This window comes from Aulostomus chinensis, chromosome 17, assembly GCF_037954235.1.
Source record: "Aulostomus chinensis isolate RoL2024-O1b breed Wild chromosome 17, RoL_Achi_v1.0, whole genome shotgun sequence".
In the NCBI taxonomy this organism is placed as follows: Eukaryota; Metazoa; Chordata; class Actinopteri; order Syngnathiformes; family Aulostomidae; genus Aulostomus; species Aulostomus chinensis.
In genome coordinates this window covers 3740279-3762152 of record NC_141336.1, presented here as the reverse complement: position 1 = coordinate 3762152, position 21874 = coordinate 3740279, and the positions used below count along the sequence as shown (strand labels likewise).

Sequence of the window (21874 nt, the reverse complement as noted above, 5' to 3'; positions counted from 1 at the left end):
AGATTAAAAAATCTATTGTTTTAATGGACTCAGATTGCAGTTCCAGCTGCCACACAGTGAACATCCACAGTTCCAACTAAATCAGCCTTTTAATCAGCTAAAAATAGCAAGAATCAGAGGTCTCATGTTCATGTGGGATTTAGTAAAACTCGCTCACGCCTTCATCTCCGGCAGCGTGCAGTGGTCTCGTCTGATCCACCTAAAAAGACAAGTGCAACACATCCAGACGGCTGCCGCTACAATAACAGAGAGCCCATTCTGAAATCCTTACACTGACTTATAGAACAGATTTGAAAGTGCTCCTGCTTGTTCATAAATCACACAACAGCCTGGAGCCAAAATATGTTTCTGATATATTTGAAGAGTATAAACCGAGTAGGTCCCTTAGATCTGCAGGAAACAGCTTGTGATGCCTGCAGTTCGAAGCAAACACGGTGGGGCTAGATTTAGCTACAGTAACACACACACACACACACAGAGCAGGAACTGTCACAAGATCTACACATGCATGCCTTTGATCAATTTAATCTACCTCTTATTCTTTTTGCGTAAACAAGATGATTTTAAAATCACGATGTCAATTTACTGGACTGGAAAGACAAATTCAAGGTGGAGGCTCACGCTTCAACTTGGAAACAGCAGCGTTGTGAACTTCCTCGCCCGTTTGTCATCATTAAGACTGTTGTAGTTGCTACACAGCACCTTTTATTAAAAGGGCATGAAAAAAATATTCACAGGTGCTTTGATTTAACTGTTCTCCAGAGCATTTTATTGATATCAGAATCTAGTTCTGACATCTCACCTCGAAAAGATGGCGAACGGGAAATCTGTTAGCCTGTTGGCTAGTTTCTCCTAGCAACGTAGACGATCTGTCCAGAATCGGTGGCAAACGTTTTCTCAGAGATGACGGAGGTTTCTGTAGGATCCAAAAAGCTCCCTTGTGTATTTGTGTGTCTGCTGTTTTTGTGATTCCAGGAATGATGTTTGTTGTGCTTCGTGATGACTTTGATGAGAAGAAGGCGGGTTTTAATAACAACGATGTAAACGTGATTTACGGTTATTCAGTGTATTTAAATAGATCGATTTTGACAATAATTTAGCGCCGCCTCAGCAGGTTAGGTAAGGTGAGTGGCTTCTGAGTTTAGAATTAAAGCAGGGAGAGAATTTTCCAGGAATATCAAACAGTTGGTGGACCTAAAAGGAACTACAGCTCGCTAAAAGAAACAGACTAGTGCCTGGAAGCAGACGAACTCTTTCTAGTTTGCCGTGGTTTCCTGCCTCAGCCGCGCTCCACGTGCTTCACCTCTCTGTTAGTTGGAGAGAATCCCCCCCCTGCTCCTCTGCTCCACCTAATAAGCCGGAGTGAGCTTCCTTGGCTGACAGCTGTTCCAGATGGCATTATTACTCTGTGGCTTGGCTGAGGACCCACCACAGGCGGAGGTGGCTGTCCCTCCACCGTGCCCGTGCATCGACATATGCTGCTGTTATGTAACGCTGTATCTGTTGGGTGGTACGTTGCCGCGATCGCCCAATAAGTTCTCCCTCTTTCTCCCCTTTTCTAATCCTTCAACGTGAGGAGATGACAACAGCCTGAAGAAACATTTGGGAGCCGCAGGATTGGTCAAGCTCGGAGTTCAAAGCAGCTGTTAGAAACGGAGAGGTGTCGATCGCACCGGCTCCCTCTCCTCAATTCATGCAGCCTGAAAAAAAGGAAAAGACATTTGGGTTTTAGTTTAAATTCCTGCCCAGGAGTTCCATCATCTGATTGGCCATCTCTTGTTTCAAGGTGATAACTGGAAGCAGAAGGTTTGACTCGCCGTGTCCCGTCAGCGGTTCACGGATATCTACTGATGTCACATCCTGTTGTCCCGTCAGTCATACTGAGACGGTGCATGTGATACCTCTAATATGTACTTAAATACTTAATCCAGGAAAGGAGATGTGGGAAAAAGTTGTTTTTTTCCCCCCAAAAAATCAGCAAGTATTGTGGGAAAAAAATAACAATGTTAAGTATATTTCCAGTGAAATATCGCACAAGAGTTTTGCAGGATTCCGGTGTGATGTCACAACGGTTCACCGGTTCATCCCATGACACGTAGCCTGAGGATTGTCATCATCTTTATTTCACTCTCAACATTTCAGCTTCATTCTTGTCGAGCAAAATAACCAAATTTCCTCCTCTATATCCATTTTCAAGCCTTCCCCTGCTACTCCTCTGTTCTAGAAACTCTTAATATTATTCTTTAGTTGTCATTGATCTGTGGATTCAAGTCAGTTACACTGAGGCGAGGTTTCATTTCAGTGTTTGACCGTTTGGGAGTTTTAATCATTGAGTGTCTTTACTGATATTTAAAGACTTTCTCTGGTCAAAAATGTGGATCTCCCTCCTCTTGGATGTTTGAGCTTCACACAGGGGAATTCAGTCTTTGCTCATTGATCATCTGCTTCTGAGAGGCGGTCCAACCCGCCGGTAGCACCAGAGCCATCACTCACTGAGTCACTAAATTATCTTGATAAATGTGTTCTGGCACCAGCAACCACCAGCAGTGCGAGCTGGTACACCAACGCCCAAACACACGCTGGCAGTGAAGCAACCAAGTCTTTATCCTCGGTGAGTAGTTCTGGACATGTTCCATTTTAACATCCGTCTATGTGATAAAGTTTTGCTTCACCTGACCAACATGGCCGTCATGAGTGAACTTCAGTAAACAGGCGCTTCTACTTCTGAGTCATCAAACTCAGCCACTCCCACTTTTCACCGATTGGTCCGGCTCAAAATTTGACTTGCGTGAACTCTAAGATGACCTTTGTTGCCAGACTGAATCCCGGGCTTTGTCCGAATTGCCAAGTAGGTCGGATCGTAGGTCTCAGAGCAGGTCATAGGCTGTCCGAAACCACAACTGAGTAGCGACCGACTTCGCAACCTAAACTCCAGCCTAAACACGCCCACATTGTAGGTCGGTTCAGGTGCATCCTACGGAGCAACCTATGGCCCACAATGCACCGCGGACTTCTTCTTCGTCCCCTAAAAACATGTGGGTGCGCAAGCCAACCAACAGTCTCCCATTCTTGTGCAACACGAACATTTATCGTCATTGTGAGTGACTTACAGGTGCGTTAATGTGCTTAATATTAGAGAATGAGTGAAAGGTGCGTTCAGAGTGGAGTGCAGTACGACAGCCAGGCCAGCAGGTGGGGCTTTCGTTGGTGCTGTCTACCTATTTGCGGTAACTGTGCTCTGCCAGCAGAGGTCGTGCTTCACCACCAATCCTAGGGTGTCCGAATGGTGCCGCCGGGTTTAGGTTGTAGGAGGAGGACGTAGGTTGCCACTTGGCAATTGGACGCAGCCTCGGCGAAACCCAAGAATTGAGCAGAAGGAGGGCGGAGCCAGGCTGTCAGGCGGGATCTGTGACGTCATAGGTAGTTGGGAGGCTGATCCTGGGCACAGGTGTGATTCATGAGGACAAACGCAAAACATCATTTTAATCATTTATTACAGATCGAGGAGACCAATAACGGAATAAACATGAACATGAAAGCAGGCAGAAGAGGCAGTGAGATGAAACAAACCTTTGAATATGACATTCAGATGTGAGTTGGATGAACACATGAGTGAGGAGAGGGTTAGTGGGGGTCGGCCATGTTGGACCGTGGAGCTTGTTGTCCAATTATGATGGTTGAAGTGTTTCGACTCCTGTTTATTAAACCATACATGGGGCTTTTGCTCCGCCTGCAGGACCCATTTACTTCATGCAAAATCCGAATCTCCTCAGTTTGTGATGAACGCGCGTGGCCCCGCTGGTCACCGCCGGGAACTTCTTCTGACGCACCAAAAGAAGGCGTGACGCACATGGTACTACTCGTTAAGAGTACTTCTGTGTACTTTAAAACGCGATTGGAGGACACCTTTAAAGTACAGGCGTCTCTCGATCCACGAAGGCGACCAGCACGCCGCCTCGCGCCCTCAGAGGTGGGCGGAGCTGGCGTCCGGGGCACCGGCCGGGCGCGTGCCGTCACCAACACCTGGCGGCGACCGCTAATTACCTCCGCCAATTACGGCGTCGTTACCTTCATTAATGTAGGCAGCACGTCTTTTTAAAAATGTATTATGCAGTTGTGCGTTTATTTTCGGTGCAAAGGGAAGAATAAGGAGAAGACGAGGCCTCGGCGGCAGTGATGGAGGCCGTCAGAGACGATGAGGAGGTGACGGAGGTGTCATTCAATCAGTTCAGCCGAGGTGAGGCAGCCGCTCGGCCCCCTTCTCAGGCTACAATATGAATGAAATGAAATATTGGGTTGTTGTTGTTGTTTTTTTGTTCCTCCATTCTTTCTGAAGTTGTTTGCGAGGCAACGCCGAAGCTACAAATCACAGACGCGACGAGGCGAAGGAAGCAGCTAATTGACAGTCAGCTTCATTAAGGGGGCGCGCAAATGGCTCGGGGGGGGGGGGGGGGGGGGGGGCAGTTTACTTAAAAGGAAGCTTAAGCAGTGTGAAAAGAAGACTTCCACCCTGACAAATCCGCCTCCAGTAGGTGATTTGACTCGGCTTTTTTTGAAATATTTAAACATTTGTACATGAATTTAATTACAGAGAACTTTTTAGTGGGCTTAAGAGAGGGGAGGAAGCGAGTTTGAGGCTGAGAGATAAAACTCCTTCCCTCAAATTTCATCAATTTAGTCATTTTGAGGCCATCAGATGGAACCTGTCAAGCATGATTTAATCCATTTTGTGGCCACGAGACAAAAAAAAAGTAGTCGCTTGATATTCTCATCTTGCAGCCTCCTCAGGTAGCCTCTTCTCTTTTTGACCACCAAGAAATAAATAAACAAATAAATAAATGATATTAATAATAATGAAAAACAATCTGGCAGGCTGCAGGGTCCATGAGATTGTCTCAGGTTATTATGTTTGAATAGATGTACCAAAAAAAAATAGGCTTTGACAAAGTTTTCTTTCAGAGTTTATAAGACTACTGGGAAAGTGATGGAATTGATGGAATGGTAAATTCCAGACTTGAAACCGTAAATAGATTTTATAATTCATTCAAACATTTAGGGAAACTTAAAACCCAAACTGTGCACATCAGAGTAAATGTAGTTCAGTTAGGATCCATAGTGACGTGAACTTCTCTCAAATGTTACGTGTAAACACACATTTCAGAGAATGCAGGGTGACATAGTCAAGGACATTTATTGGTAAAAGTGTGGCCTTTTTTCCACTTTAGTGATGTAGTGTATCAGGAGGTGGGTGTGTGGGTGTGTGTGTGTGTAAGACGGCAGAACTCATGTATGACTAGAGGAACAATATTGAGCACACAAGCAGAGTAAACAGTGTCATCAATGCCAAGACACATGCAAACAAGCAGCTTTAAATCTGGCAAACAGTGAAATGTGGCGTCTTCCAACCGTCGAGCAGGGCTGGACGTTAATGCTCGTCCACTTGTCCAGGACACAAGGGTTTTTTTTTGACAGGGCAAGTGGAAGACAAATTTGCTCTCCTCACCGATTGCAGACATAAAGCACAGCGTGTCTTCACTGTAGTTGTGTGTGTTTAAAAAGTGTGTTAGAATGGAATTTTGATTTCGTTTTCCCTCATGGCTCCCCTCTATTTGGTCAGGAGATGCACGTTGCCTTTTTTATATCAGGAGGAGGAATTTTTGACACGATTTAAAACTAGACATTTAAAATTTTAACGTATGCAAATGATCCCCTCACAAAATGGACAAGGGAGACTCTATAGAATGTAAAACACTGTTTTAATGCTTTCAGACCTTGGCAGTGATAGATAGGCTTCCCAGAGATGTTTAGTCCATGAAGTCCACGCTTCATACGTTTGGTAAACTGGAATTTTTCCCACTCCATCGTTGGAACTCAAGTAAACACAAAAGCTGGAATCGTTTGGCTTGGATGTAAGTAACGATAATGCTGGTTAAATTAGCCACAAGGTTAGCAGGTTAGCTAATGTCCTGAGTGAGTGTGACACCTGTGGATGACTTTTACAGTTCAATAACTGAGACTCCAAGCACAGCGCAGCAGTGATCAGTTTCCAGTTTGAAAGAAAATGAATTCAATTTCAACTCGTCAAGATCGCAGAATTAAACAATTTCTTCAGCTTCATTTTCGTTTTGTTTAAGGTCACGGAGGGCTAACTGGAAGTAGCCTCCTCAGCTAGTGTGAGCAGTGTCTCCTCCTCTCAGCGATGCAGGCACGAGCTCCATCCACCGGGAAATGCTGACGATCAGAGTGAGCGTTGTCATCTGGCGGGGGCTTGGACTCGAGGGACTTTTGTATGAAAATGTGATGCACTTTGCCCTGGGAAAGCTCAGTCTCATCAGTGTTAGTTGCATCCCGACTACAGTAGATTGTGATTGGGGGTTTTTTGTCAGGAGTTCCCATCAATTTAAAAAAATAAAATCAAAGCAATGAGAACACAAATGAACTGTAACATAAGATATTAACCGTTAGCTTTAGCCGTCCAGTGATGACCAACTGCAGTATCAGAGATCATCCTCCCACCTCGTCAATGAAAAAATCTCACACATGAAAAATGGATCTACACTATAGATTTGAAATGATTAAACTTGCATAATAATAATAATTATGATTACATCTGCTGGACCAAATTCAACAATATGGTGGGCCAATTGTGGCCAGTGGGGCCCCACTTTGTGCAGTCCTGATTTACAGCATATTGATCTGTGTATGAAAGTGTCAATCATCAAAAATGTCCCTATTTGGGAAATACCCCACCCTACACAACTTTGCCCAACTAGAGAACTTTTCCGTCCTTGTCTTGCTGTGCTGTAGTATATAGAGAGACACCGTGAGCTTGCAATAGAAACAGTCCATAGAAAGACACACGATTAGCCTTTTGAACCTTCCTTTGCCTTATCTTGTAGCTTTAATTGGACTTTGCAGAACAGAGTTCTAAGCCCCGAAGTCCTAAGTACAAAATTCACAGCCTTGTTTAAAAAAAAAAAAAAAAAAAAAATTGTGTGTACCTGTGACCTTGAATTTCCTCAACAAGCACGTTTTATCACATCATCCGGTGTGTATTGTGTAACTCTGTGTGTTAACGAGGATTACCTCCTTTTTATATGCCATTTGGCTGGCACTTTCATCCTGAGCTCCTGGAGGACTGCAGAGTGCATACATGTTGTTGTGTTCCGGTGGGAGTTGAGCCTCTTTCTCTGATGCTGTTAACGCCATGCTGACCTGCTCAGGGAATACATCCATCAACCTGTGAGTACTGTACAGTACACAGTTGAAAAAAAGGGTGTTGGTCCAACCACAGGGGTGGTTTATGGTTGATTAGAGTCTCGGTTGACTCCTGTGATAGTTACCAATACAGTGTGTACTTAAATCATTTCTTAAATATGTGATACTTTCAGAAAGGCATATAGACCCTAACAGGAACAATACAACTTTGACCATGGGAGGAAGCACAGCTGAAACTTGTGGGCTAGCAGCACCTGCAGCATTATACACCCATCAGCCAAAACATGAAAACCACCTGCCGAATATTCCATAGGTGCTCCTCTCCCATGCTGCTGGTGAGGTGGGCTCCACCAGACCAGCAGGCGTTTGCAGCAGATCCATTTTTATAGAACTGTGTGAGACAAGAGCTCTTCTATGGGATTGGACTAGACGAGCTCTGCTCCCTGTAGTGCATCAACGAGACGGGGGTACCGTAAAAAATGAACTTTTTTTTTTTTAGTGCTGGAGGTTAATTTGCATTACGCTGTGTTGCATATCCACGTCCATATTCTCCTGCCAACACTGACGTCCTGGAGGCAAGAACGTCCTGACGTCTGGACATTGAAAGATCATGGCAGTTGAACCGGTGCTGTGTGTGAAAACTCAGAGCTCCTACAACACCATTTTATACACCACAGGATGATGTTATGTGTCAGGTTTTACGTTTCCAGGGCTTTCGCAACTGATACAGACCAGAAATGGTGATTATAAACGGAGATGATGACAGAAGAAATGCCACGGCCCCCTTCCTCTTGATGCTAACACCAGTGTTGCTAACTAATGCTAAGGTCTAAACTGTGGCTGTGTGCAGCGTAACAGACCAGCAGGTGATTTTATCAACCTGGACTCGACATTGGGAAGTTTTCCAGCCCGTCTAGGACCTCAGCAACTGATTTAGCATCGCAAAAAAAACAAAAAAAAATTATGCCGACTGAAGTTAAATGATACAAATGCCAAGGTGGAGCAGGAGCTTGTTCACATAAGCAGATGCAACTCTGACATGTTAATGATGCTTTGTTTTGATTTACAGGACTATGTTGTGAAGGGGGAGGGATATGATAGCGCCTCGTTTGCTGTGTGTAGACTGCCTGCATGCAATCATGGAGGCTTTGAGCACAACAGAGCAGCAAACTGTGTGATCTGGTTGAAAGAAGAATGTGTTGTGTGTCTGAACCTAGAACTGCTACAGATAGAATGTCCACTGATGTACGACGTAAATAAAATCCATGTAGCAGCAGATTGTGGACACGTTATTATTGCTATGATTGTCACATCACACACCCCTACTTTGAACCCCTTTAGTATGTACAAACTACTGCATGGTAGGAAGAGACTACAAGACTGGTTGAGCTCAGATAAATAAATCATTCATTCATTTGCCCATTTTTCCAAAATGTCAACTTCACTGTTCACTTACTGCCTCATATTATCCCCCCTCCCTCGACGGGTGCCATTGTAAAAAGTTGATCAAGGTTATTCACATCAAATGTCAGTGATTTTAATGTATTGGCTGATGGGTGCACCTTATCTGAGCCTGTCCTCGCATTGTCGCAAGCTTCAGAGATCACCTTCTTCACTCTGAACGCGGTGCAAGACATCAAAGTGTCTTGGCTTGGGACTTGAGAAGTATATTAAGGTCTCAGTGTATGGTGGTGGTATCACCTGTGGATCCTTGTGTCACCTTCAGAAATCCTGGGTGATTGATAGCCTGTGTGGATGCTACTGCAGTATTTTGTCAATAATACAGTATCGCCACCGTAAAGCTGTTTCATACAGAATACAACAACATTACTGAGAATGCTGCAGCTGCAGTGCTACACGCTGTCGCTTGTCCACAAACTCACTAATACTGTAACACTGGTTGGTCATTTACATGTGATTTGCTGTTAATTGTCAGAGATAGAGGGTTTTCCTTGTGGCAAATTTGACCTAAAGTTCAGAGTCCATCCACAGTAATGTTTGTTGGGGGTTTGTGAGGCCAAAGCTGCAGTGTCAGAGTTATTGTCTGTTCTCACAAGAACGTAAAAAGATACAGCTGGTCGAAGGTAAACACTCAAGATGCACGGATTGCATTTTTCTTGGCCGATTGCATTTTTTTGTTTATAAACATCAGTTTTTCTTCAATAGAGACTTTAAATTTTATAATTACAGAAACTATTACTGTTGTTGTTTCTCCCAAATAGCGCTAGGTTAGTGGACCTTTTCTTACTTTAACAACCCTAGAAAAACATTTATGAATAAATAAAGTACTTCCCTACTGGAAAGAGGAACTGATAAAATTGTCCTGAAAATGATTTGCTGTGAAACCAGCTGTCTCTGAATGTCTTTTACTGACTAAACAAAAGCAGTTGAACGCAGCAGCCAATGAGGGAGAGGAGAGCTGCAGGCTAGTTCTTGGCTTCGAGCTCTGCCTACGAACCTTAGCCGCTTTCCCTTTGTTGCCCTCCTCTCATTGGGCGGTGGTCAATGGGGGGAATGAGTTTTTGTGAGCTTTTTATCCTCATTACAAGTAGTGATGAATTTCCCATACCCAACCCAGAATTTCCACCTGGCACGGTTGTGATGCATTCTGGGTGCGACACTGATCAGCTCTGTCCTCCACAAAGCGTCATTCTCCAGCTTCCCGCAGCTTTGTTAAATTTCTCTGACTCTGGTGGTCTTGTTTTTGTGATCGGCTGCCTGCACCTGGTGTTTTATTTTGAAAATTGACAGGATATACTACACCATTTGTGTGAAGATTTCCTGTCTGGCTTGGTCTGCTCTGTGCACACTGACACACTGTCCATCAAAAATAAACTTGCCACAATTCCTGGCAAAGCGCTGCGCCGGCAGGTGACCTGTTAGGAATCGGACATACGTGACACTCACCGGCAGGTCTCGGTCAGCCTGAAAACTGGCCAATTCTGGTCTCTTGCGGGGCAATCGATACATCCCCGCTAAATACCGGGCACGATGATCGCATATATGGAATATTCTCATGGAAAAGGGGGACCATGCATGGCCAGACTCAGAACAGGAGACCTCAGGTACACGAGTGCAAGCCATTGAGTTTGATATGAGCTTTATTTTCAGGAATTTATCAGTCAGTGTGATTCGAGGGCAACAGTCAGTGACTGCACAGGTGACACTACACAGGTGTAGGTTTTGGTATATTACAGTGTTAATCTCAGGCAGAGCAACAGGTGTGCTGATAGCGACAGCTTCGGAGCACAGTACTGTGCTGTTGTACCCGTTTCCTCAACACCAACAAAAAGGGTGATGCCTGCGGCACACATGCAGCACCCAGGTGCAATAAAACACTTTTCCCCCCGCTGAAGAAAATAGTCCTGAAGGCAACACTGACCTGAATGTGTGCTCTTGCTTAAGCTATGATGAATGTAGGGCTGGGCAATGTAGCGAAAAATTTATCTGGATAACATTTTTCTTTCCAGTCTATCAATAATTATTGATAATTTTTGATGACCCATTTTTAACTAGAAGGGCACTTCTAGGGCACTCGGTGGAGTTTATACCTCCACCAAGGCCCCACTGTCCTCTAATTTAATCAAAGCCAACATAAACCTTCCATTAGTGTCTGGCCTTTAGGGTTGGGTTGATGGACCGACGAAAGGGTGCATCTCGCCATACACACCAATTCAAGTGCGTGAGGGGATCATTGTAGCAGTGTTATTTACAGACGCACGTAGAGGGTTGTTTAACTGTCTCTCAGCGCGCGTGTGTGTGTGTGCGCATCATCAGATATGAAAATGTCTAAAGAATCCATGAACCTGTACAAGAATTTGCAAGAATGTGGAAATTACAGGAGGAAAATGTGTGTGCACATCCATCTGAGTATAGAAAAATTGTACATACTACATTGTAGTGGCAGATGTGCTAATATGTGTGTGATGCACGTGGAGTTTCTTTGCCCCGAGTCAGGCTGCCAGGCTGACACTCTTAGTTCGTGTCCAGTTTGCTTGCACCATGCTTCTACACGCCACCACTCAGCTGTAGCACCCTGTGGTGTGAAGTAAGACATTGCTGGTCTGGGTAGTGGTTATGTAGTGTAGTGCTGATGTCAGGTGTGTTCACTGGAATCTAAATTGCTTAAACTTATATAGGAACAAATCCGGTGTCGTTGACTCTGCTCTTAACATGACTGTCATCATTTTATCTTGTTTTCAGAACTGTTGGAGTCAAATTGTTTTCCAAATTGTAATAAAAATTGTATCATTGCCCAGCCCCCAACATAAAAAGAAGGTGATGGGGATTTTTTTTTACCGAGCAAGGCAGCCAGAGTTGTCAGATCCCACAGGAACCTGTGATGCCAGGCTTCAACTCTTGCACTTGTGTCCTCACTAAAAATGGGCCGGCTGATCTGGGTCATTTCCTGTCTGAGGAGATAGGGTAGGGGTTTAGGTTTAGGTATGACAACAAGAAGACCAATAATGGCGGCTCCTGAAGACGTTAATGTTGATGCTACTTTCACACCAGTTATCACTGGATAGTATTTCTTCTTTGACACAAGAGCAAAGAGTGCCATTGAAGGCTTTTCTTCATGTGAAAGATGTTTTCACTCTTTCATCGACCAGCATAGGTTTCTACATGTGGGTGTGTTCATATGATTGGTTGAAGTTAGCCAGCGATACATGCTTATAGACTTGGGGTTCATCCAATCACCTGCCAGTATTTCCATTTCTTTTCAGGTCGTTGCTACGGAGGATTTTCAAGATGGCTCTTTGTGAAACTCTGTCTGGTGTGGCAGGGTTTGGGGGTTGTCTTACCTTCTGCTCTGATGTTCTCACTTCATATTTGTCATTTGTCTTTTTTGTTACTGTCACAAATTGATGGTAGCAGTAGGAATAGGATGGTGGAAACAGTGTGCCGATATTGAATTAAGATAATGCTATATTGGAAATACAAAGAAATATAGCTTCCAGATACACACATGAGCAGCCACTGTATATCACAGACCGTATCTGGAGAATATCTCTCTGTGGGCGACTGCACAAAGCTCGAGGAGTTCGGTGTAGATTTTAATGGGAATCCTTGGTTGCATTTTCACATCAGACTTGATGACTTAAAATAAATTTGTTTTGGTTAAAAAAAAAAAAAAAGGGTCCATCATTATCTGACCTGTTAGGACTAACGTTTGATGTAAGTACCCCAAAAGTGATGGATGTAATCTTGTGTGTGAGTACTACCAGGTGTTGGAAGCATCATGGCAACTCGCCGTCCTCACAGGAACAAAAAGCCCTCATAACGTGCAACTTTAGTGGTACGTTTTGTACGTTTACTTAAAGGGTTTGGCAAGTAGTGGATATGTTGTGGTTGCGTGTTTCCAAGAAATAAATGAAAGTCAGAGTAATGTCCTCGGAGTTGATGGATATGTGTGTTTGTGTGCGATTTCATGACAGACTCATTTTGTTATTCTCCTTGGAAAGCTGCACTTGCCCAGCAATGGAAAGTGGTCAGTGTTAGTTGGGAGCCAGTCAGAAGGAGAGGAAATCCCACCCTGTGTTTGTCCACTTACTGTGTCTTTGCTGTCTTCCTGCTTGGAGCACAATACAACAAGGTGCCCTTTGCAGTTTATTGCTGTGGTTTAATGTGTTCTGTAGGTGCACAGAATTTTAAAGCATGCAGCAGAGTGATATTTTTCTCCAGAGGCATTTCTGTAAAAGCAAAGGGAAGGGGCTCATTCAAATCAAGACGGCTTAATCTATTTTGATAATAGTGACATGCCCTCTTGCAAAAATATTAATAGCACAAAGTAACAGCCTTTCGTCCTGACTCATCAAGTGAAATTCTTCTGACGACTGGATTCTGAGTAATGAACATCAAGAAATGATGTCGGCCTCCAAAAGAGATGTGGAGTGATTTAATATTGATTCTTAACCACACCAGGTAAAGTAACATTCTTCTGCAGTATTATTGGAATCATCATTATCACTATTGGTTTTAACTTTTTGTTCATGGGTAGAAAAATGACCTACCCCACCAATTGCACCCACCCACTGATACAAAGTTTTTATTTGTTATTATTGGCACAATCTGGGAACAAGGGCCAGTATCGTGAGGTTGTCGTGTAGCCAGCAAACATCCAGTCTAAGACTTCCTTGTTCTGTATGCTGCTCATTGTTCACAGTCCATATAACAACTTGACTCATTTGCATTGAGTTGAATGACTACAAATATGAGCGGCTTTTTTTCAAAAGTAGCCGGTTTGCACCCAGTGAGCCGTTTAGAACCACTTCCATGGCTTTGTGAAATCGTCAGGCTGCAGCCATTTTTACGCCCTTGCATTTTCAGCCATGCATTCCATCTCTTTTGCACTGCCCACAGACTGTTTACATGGACGCAGCCAAGGCCCACTCAGACCTGGTTGGTCGGAGCAGGATATGTTTATAGAGATGATTATTATTTGCATGACTGGAGTAGTATTATGACTACAGAAAATTCCTTGTAGTACACTTACTACGTCTTAGGATATAGGTGCATCAAAATTCTTTCTTAGATTATTTCTCAGTGTAAACAAGTAAATAATCTGAAATGTAAAATGCATTTTATTGATCATGTGATCACCTGTAGGAGGAGCTGTATTTCCTGAGTAGTTTGGCAGTGTGTCCGTGGGTGGCAGTCCTGTATCTCCTGCTGCAGCTCTCATGGTGACAAAAAAAGAGTCAGTTGCCCACCGTTCATGGTTTTCAATAAAGCACAAGCACAAAGAGAAATCAGACATTGTTTCCCTTCATTGCGACGCTTAAAATAAACCCACAGACGCCACAAAGCAGAGACTTTCAGTGACAGACAGACACTCAGACTCTTCTCAGTAGCATCAAAGAGCAGCAGGTCAGGAAAAAACATAGATGACATCATGTCCTCAAATATAAGCCAAACAAGTCAGACTTATTTTTGTTACAAGCCCACTTTTTGAGATTGACAAGGAACCTGAGGACAATGGTAATTTTTCAGTCGCATCTTCAAAAATATCAGGTTGGATTACTTTACCTGAACTGACCAAGAACAAGTCTTAACAAGCATGAACATTAAGACCGTAAAAGATACAAGTGATTGAATCAATTCATGTTTAGTGAGTACGTCTAATGGAGGATATTTCACTCTTTAAGAAGCGCTTTGTGGTAAATCTGAATCATTAAGACTATATTTTAAAAGTAGCAATCAGTGACACCGAAAATATGTTTCCCCAACATAAATTAAACATGTAGATTCATCAGTATGAATTAATAATCATTTTCTAATCAATCATCTTTGCTTTGCTGAGCCTAAACTACCTGAAGATTTCACCTGCTACTGCTACTTAGTCACAGTTTATATCAAATAACAATAACAGGAAAAAAATGATGCACGTTACCTCGAAGTTCTTAAAAAAGCCAGCCTATACAAGTATATTTTTCTTAATTTAATGGACTGATTAATTAACTTCATCAGACTACATTAAAAAAAATGCTTATTCTTTCTTGTATTTTGAAATTTCCATGCCAGCAGTCAGGAACGTCCAGCGAGTGGAGGCACAAACAACCTGAGCAACAAACGGCACTGGCTGACCTCCATCCGCAGTGCAGTAAACACCTTAAACTGTTTCTGTGTTCACTCCACAGCGAAGCACTATTCAAATAGTGTGTCCCTATTACGTCTGACTGCTCGTATTAATACTGGAAAAGTTTTCAGTCATAACGAAAAATGGTGCATTCAGATGGTTGACAGGTGAATTGTAATTGGATGGTGAGGTGCAGTGAAGATTCACGTCTCCATTTACAGCGAGGCTGGAGAGAGCAGCATGATCCACTGATGATCGCGCCATTGCACTCGCTTACTTGAAAGTTTAAAGTCTCTGTGTCAGCACGACTTCTGCTGAAGGACTTTCGGATGTGTAAAGACAACAAACATTTCCTGTTGATTGGTGTGTGTGCACCACAGTGAAAGGCGGAAACATGTAAGGGGAAGCTGGAGGTCAAAGGGCATGGCTGCTGTCTTCAATGCCACAACTACGCCTGGGGTAACCCATCTCTCTCTCTCTGTATTATTCCTAACATCTGGCTATATGTTAACAGATATATTGAACTGCTGAGGTGTGGGAGTGACACATTTTAAAAACATAGATCAAAGAGTAGCATAGATAACCTTGAGCAGTGTGCTGGTTTCTGTCTGATTCCAGCAGAGGGCAGTGTGTCTGTGTCTCTGTTCATGGTCAACATCATGTCCTGAGTGATCTTGATGAATGTGTCCTTTGCTTTAAAGTCCTACTGTGTGTACGTATGGAGTCGTACATACGGAGTGGCTCTACGTTTAAGTGGTGATAAAGGCCCACGACGACCTCAAGATACAAACACTCCCACAGCTTCATACTGTAATTTGTCATTTATTCCCCTTTCCTGCTGCTCCTGACTTGTTTCCCCTTGAGAAATTAACCAAAACATCCTGATAACATTTTTAGAAATTTTGAGGAATATTTGTTTAGGGTAGTCTGAGCCTGGACGTTCGGGAAGTATGTGTGGGACTAGAGGGTTTCTGGTTCTAATCTAAGGAATTCTGGTCAGACCAGACATGGAGGGACAATAGAAAACAGCCATGAGCCCCTGAAGTAAGAGGGAAGGTTTCATGGGGCGTATGAATGAACAAACTGTGTGTTGTGCAAGTGTGTGTGTGTGTGCACAGACATCTCTCCTTGTTAAGGATGAGGGTTAAAACAGCCCTATTGTTCTCACTTTTTACATCTAAGGCAGATGGGTCCTGCAGCTCACTGTAAGAGAGCAGGTGGGATTTCCTGTGCTGAGCCTCATCACTCTTATTGGACACACAAGGATTGAGTCTGTCAAACTCTAGACCACCCTTGCATCCATTATTCAGGTGGTCAACCAAAGTACAGGTAAATTTGGTGACTTGCAATGACACTGGTTCTAGTGAACCCAGTGGGCTGGGTCTGTTGGAGGAAGGGGGACTACACCATTGTAGGTTCAGGGCTGGTTATATTTTGGAGTGAGTTGTAGTTGTAGTATCAATTACAGTTTAATTACAAGCAGTGTAACAGAAGAGCTGTCTAGTGAAGAAATGCTTTATTACAATTAAAAGTGAATACCATTTATTCCATCCATCCATTTTCTACTGCTTGTTTTTCCAGATGTTGTTGATTAGAAATGTGGTTTAACAATGCACATACCATGGCTGTATGTAGAAATTTAACTTATTATAACGAATCCAAACGAGGAGCTGGAATCGTTGGAGTCTATATTGCTGCAAGGATGAGGTATTTTTGTAGTCTAATGCAGAAGTTAGCGTCCCCATGGGTTCACTCAACCAAAAGCCAATGGGATTTTTAAACAGGATCTTGGATAATTCCAGAAAATAATCTACCGACAGAATGAACACGTCGAGGAGACTTGCACATTTTGTTCATAGTGATCGTCAAGCAAATTAACACCACTTTTATGATTTTTTTTCGAAGCATAAATGCAATTTATAAAAGTAGATGCTACAAACACTTCCAAATTCACCAGTGCGGTACTCACTGACACCTTTGAAAATGTTGGAATATGTAAAGCTTGAACCCCCCTGACATCTCTGGGACATTTGACTGAAAACACATTGAAAAACAACCATAGATGTTGAGTCAAGGGGACCGAGCATTCACGTGTGTTAAATTCCTCACGGTTTCAGGACTCATTCATCGCTCTTTCGGTGAGTTTTGGCTGTAAGCTGCCAATGTTTTTGAGTATGTTGTCTCTAAAGTGAGCGTCACTGTGTCAGCATACTTCCTGTTTTTGTGTGTGTGTGTGTGTGTGTGTGTGTGTGGCTGCACTGGAGCGGCCAACTTCGTGACAATAGAAGGTCAAAGAACATGTCTTTCAGCACGAACGCAAACACTTAACCACACAAAATGCAACATAGCCCATGCCGCAGCCTCCCCACGGCTACACACGATAGTGAAGTTTGACTTTTTCAGTTGAACATCCTTTGAGATAAATCTCTGGGTCAAAGTTGAAATGCCTACGATAAGAGATAGTTTAGTGGTCGATATTGAAACTATAAACAAGACAGAAGATAAAATCATGTCCTGTCATCCAGGGGACAGTAGCGAGAGGTGTTCCCAAGAACCCCTCCGAGATTGAGATTATTTATTCATTTTCTTATTTGAATTTATTCCTGTATTTAGACCGAGCTCTCATAAAACATCTTTCTATGCAGTAATTGTGTAATTGTCACCCAGCGCAGCTCTGAAATGTTCCAAACTATGCGTGACACCAGTCCTCGGTCACCACGCTTGCTGAAGGATGATGTTTTACCCTCCACGTTATAAATGTCAGATAAGAATTACCTGCTAAAAGCCCACAGAGCAGCTTCCTCGCCAGTAATCTTTGGAAATGTAACACTGATATGCAATAAACAAGGACGTAATTCTGTCTGTGCCACAACCGACGATTTCATTTGATGTTTGACTGCAAATGTCTGTCCTAGCTGACATTGGGTGAGAAGCGGGGGGGAAGTGAGGATCGAACCAGCGACTCTTTGGTTCTAGACGGCCTCTCTACCTCTGAGCCATGCTACCCCTAACGTCTGTTCACCTTTTCAATTTTGTAATATTGACTCATTGCCCATTCATACAAACAGAGTAATATATGAGCATGCAGAGCCATGTGGGAATGAAAGATGGAATCACAACCCTCCTTATTTAGAGGAAAAGAGACATCAAGTAAGCACATGCTTGGAAAGAAATGTGACACCATCATTTCATCTTCGCTGGGGCAGCAGGTCGAGTGGCCATCCAGCAACTGAAGGGTCGCTGGTTCGATCTCACTTCCCCCGGTGACCATGTCAAAGTATCCTTGAGCAAGATACTGAACCCCTAATTGCTCCCGATGGTCCTGTGATGGACTGGAGACCAGTTCAGGGTGAACCCTGCCTCTCACCCAATGTCAGCTGGGATAGGCTCCACCCCCCCCCCCCCCCGTGACCCTTAACAGAATAAGTGGTATCGAAGATGGATGGATTTAATCCCCTCTGATTTATCAGTGTAGAAACTCATTGATGGTTTTCTCATGAACCAGACAGTCATTAGTGGTGATGTGTGAGAAATTTCAGCTATCAGATCTACCAGTATGGGACCACCTCAGCCAGGTGAACTAGAGTGCCATTTACTGTCACCGAGGCACCACCAGTATGGGACCACCTCAGCCAGGTGAACTAGAGTGCCATTTACTGTCACGGAGGGACCACCAGTATGGGACCACCTCAGCCAGGTGAACTAGAGTGCCATTTACTGTCACCGAGGCACCACCAGTATGGGACCACCTAAGCCAGGTGAACTAGAGTGCCATTTACTGTCACCGAGGCACCACCAGTATGGGACCACCTCAGCCAGGTGAACTAGAGTGCCATTTACTGTCACAGAGGCACCACCAGTATGGGACCACCTCACCGAGAGACCGCCAGTATGGGACCACCTCAGTCAGGTGAACTAGAGTACCATTTACTGTCACCAAGGGACCACCAGCATGGGACCACCTCAGTCAGGTGAACTAGAGTACCATTTACTGTCACCGAGGGACCACCTGCATGGGACCACCTCACCGAGGGTCCACCAGTATGGGACCACCTCAGTCAGGTGAACTCGAGTACCATTTACTGTCACCGAGGCACCACCAGTATGGGACCACCTCACCGAGGGACCACCAGTATTGGACCACCTCAGCCAGGTGAACTAGAGTACCATTTACTGTCACCAAGGGACCACCAGCATGGGACCACCTCAGCCAGGTGAACTAGAGTACCATTTACTGTCACCAAGGCACCACCAGTATGGGACCACCTCACCGAGGCACCACCAGTATGGGACCACCTCACCGAGGGACCACCAGCATGGGACCACCTCAGCCAGGTGAACTAGAGTACCATTTACTGTCACCGAGGCACCACCAGTATGGGACCACCTCAGCCAGGTGAACTAGAGTACCATTTACTGTCACCGAGGCACCACCAGTATGGGACCACCTCACCAAGGGACCACCAGTATGGGACCACCTCAGCCAGGTGAACTAGAGTACCATTTACTGTCACCAAGGGACCACCAGCATGGGACCACCTCAGCCAGGTGAACTAGAGTACCATTTACTGTCACCAAGGGACCACCAGTATGGGACCACCTCAGCCAGGTGAACTAGAGTACCATTTACTGTCACCGAGGCACCACCAGTATGAGACCACCTCACCAAGGGACCACCAGTATGGGACCACCTCAGCCAGGTGAACTAGAGTACCATTTACTGTCACCAAGGGACCACCAGTATGGGACCACCTCAGCCAGGTGAACTGGAGTACCATTTACTGTCACCAAGGTACCACCAGCATGGGACCACCTCAGCCAGGTGAACTAGAGTACCATTTATTGTCACCAAGGCACCACCAGTATGGGACCACCTCAGCCAGGTGAACTAGAGTACCATTTACTGTCACCAAGGCACCACCAGTATGGGACCACCTCAGCCAGGTGAACTAGAGTACCATTTACTGTCACCAAGGCACCACCAGTATGGGACCACCTCAGCCAGGTGAACTAGAGTACCATTTACTGTCACCAAGGGACCACCAGCATGGGACCACCTCAGCCAGGTGAACTAGAGTACCATTTACTGTCACCAAGGCACCACCAGTATGGGACCACCTCAGCCAGGTGAACTAGAGTACCATTTACTGTCACCAAGGCACCACCAGTATGGGACCACCTCAGCCAGGTGAACTAGAGTACCATTTACTGTCACCAAGGGACCACCAGCATGGGACCACCTCAGCCAGGTGAACTAGAGTACCATTTACTGTCACCAAGGCACCACCAGTATGGGACCACCTCACCAAGGGACCACCAGCATGGGACCACCTCAGCCAGGTGAACTAGAGTACCATTTACTGTCACCCAGGGCGAAAGTGTTCAGACATCATGACCGCGTTAAGATTGATGCTGAACAGCCAATCTTAAAGTGTTTATGCACAAAAGGCCTACCAAGCATGCACATAGTTGTCATTACATCATGCACCTGTGTGTGTGTGTGTGTGTGTGTTCACCTGTGTCGTCTCTGTTACATTTCCCCGAGCTGTTTTTGCCTGAAAGAACATAATCAAGTTGTTCTCCTCCAAATTAAATCTGAAGCTTGTTTGTGACCTGAAATATGCCCTCATCCCCCTGGCAATACTTACAACTTGGTACTGAATGCTGCTTAACACACACACACACACACACACACACACACACACACACACTGCCATACCCATACAGAGGGAATTGCGGGAGGCTACATTCTGATAGCGTCTGCAGTTATGTTTGCGGGCAGCAGAGTAACAAGAACCAGCTGCTCCCCTCATTCTCCTCACCTTCCTCATTCGCCTCCTCTTCATCATCTTCCTCATCATGTTCTTCCTCCTCCTTATGTTTCCTTCATCTCTCTTTCCTGTCTTTCTATTTTCCTGAGGGTTATCATGATTATCGCCGTGTCTCTCTTCCTGTGCCAGAAAATAAGACCTCCCCTTTTGCATCTACAAACACACACACACACACACAGACACGAAACAAGAGAAAAGAAGGAAAAACTTGATACAGGCACTGAGGAAGTGTAGTTAAATCACACACACACACACACACACACACACACACACACACACACACAGAGGCACATACATACAGTAGCCACACATATTTGACTGCTAATGAAGGTTGTTCCCAGCATAAAGGAGGGAGCAGGATTCCCCCACTGATTGATGACTCACTGAGGCAATAGCTGTCGCTGTTTGTGCATCATTACTCGCTATGCTGTATTACCATTATTCAGTTGCTAGCGCAGCTACCTGAGGAGCCCCGTGGCTTCTTGAATCAGGGTTGTCAGGCTTTGAAATCAAGTGAAATGTCTTAACACTGGTGCAGAGGCACGTTGGCATCCTAATGAGACGTGCACCACATCCTGACATCTGGCACAAGGACAAAAGGACACAACACACACCGCAGCGCACAGTCCTGTACAATACTTGACTACAAATCAGTAAAAGCATGATTTCTGTAGCTTCATATTCAGTGTGCATGTATATTAGAATATTCAGCTGATATTAAATTACGGCTTACAGGCATAGATGAAAGGATCATACACCTAAACATGTTCAGGGTTTCTGTCAGTTGTTGTATGTTGACAGACTGTTTTTATTGTATAGGTCAGCTACAGTAGCTTGGGGACAATCGATGGATTTGCTTGTTAGTAGAGTTAAACGGTTGTAAAAAAAAAAAAAGACAAAAGAAAAAAGTTAGTGAAATATACTGCATTCTATCATGAAGTGCTGCACCTGACCTAGCAGCTGAGTAGAGGCGGCCGCTGACGACGGCCTCCACTGTAAGCTGCTGCTCCACTCCAGAAACTGACAACAGCTGCCAACTCTTCCCGTACAAACCTTTAAGACCTTCCACAAAACAAAGACCAAGACACACCCCTCTAGGCTCAGCTAGAAAATCAGGCTGGAAAGTTTTTATACAGGTTGATATCAACTGTATGAGTGCGTGGACTGAATGACTGTTTTTCATATGAGGCCAGACAATAACACAGCTCCCAGCATAAAGTATGAGCAACCTTTTCCATTTTATGCACTT

At 44.4% G+C, this 21874-nt stretch overlaps 1 long non-coding RNA gene across 1 annotated transcript; it reads right to left on the bottom strand.

Annotated features, from left to right (window-relative positions):
- Positions 1–11564: 11564 nt before the first annotated feature.
- LOC147246035 (uncharacterized) lies at positions 11565–20669 on the bottom strand. The gene is made up of 3 exons (XR_015109880.1): positions 20617–20669; positions 13819–13887; positions 11565–11630 (listed from the first exon to the last, which is right to left on the bottom strand). It is a non-coding gene; the product is annotated as an uncharacterized LOC147246035 (long non-coding RNA).
- Between the last annotated feature and the right edge of the window lie 1205 nt (positions 20670–21874).